The sequence below is a fragment of the Pempheris klunzingeri genome, chromosome 22 (genome assembly GCF_042242105.1).
Source record: "Pempheris klunzingeri isolate RE-2024b chromosome 22, fPemKlu1.hap1, whole genome shotgun sequence".
Classification (NCBI taxonomy): domain Eukaryota; kingdom Metazoa; phylum Chordata; class Actinopteri; order Acropomatiformes; family Pempheridae; genus Pempheris; species Pempheris klunzingeri.
Genome location: NC_092033.1, coordinates 17334417 through 17335184, shown reverse-complemented (window position 1 = coordinate 17335184; position 768 = coordinate 17334417).

Genomic DNA, 768 nt, shown 5'->3' with positions numbered 1-768 from the left:
TCTGCTGTATGGAGTCTAACTGTTGCTGCGTCTGTGTTTGAGTTACAGAGTTAAAAACGTGAAGTTACTTCACCCTTTATTTTGAAGACAGTGGTTGTATTGGGTCGATCCTAAAGGGCTTGTCATTACATTACACATGTCTCTAGATGATTTTTTTTTTTTTTGTTTGGTATGATTACATTTCTATGTGGTGGCTTTTTCAGGGTTTTATAAAATCTTTCCATTATTATTTTTTTTGGGGTATTTGAACACAGCACTATAGGGCAGCTGCCACCACCCTTTTTGAGACTGAGAGCTACCTGAAGGTTAAAGAGCTGTGTGAACTACATGAAGGGCTACTTGCTTGATATTATCCTCCTGAAGAATACAAATCTGCACCGTTTACCATTTGAATGATGAGAGTTATTCATTTGACAGGCTGCATATATTTGGGGACGTTCACTTACTGGTTTAATAGTCAACATAATGATTCCTCACATAGCAGCGCCAACATTGGACAGTCACACAGTAGCACGTGTTTGACCAAAATATGAGAGTTTAAAGTTTACATTTCTTGCTCAGTGGTTGTCCTTAATGAAGTTCCTATAAGAAAAGGCTAATCCACACAGTGAGGGCAGCTTGAACCAACCTTTCATAGCTCCCCTGTGTGTGTGTGTGTGTGGGTCTGTGGGCCCTGGTGGGCTTTGAGGTGAATTATCTCTTTGCAACGCGACAATTTCCCTCTCTACCCTCACGACAACCCAAGCTTAATGCTGCACGTATTTGCTC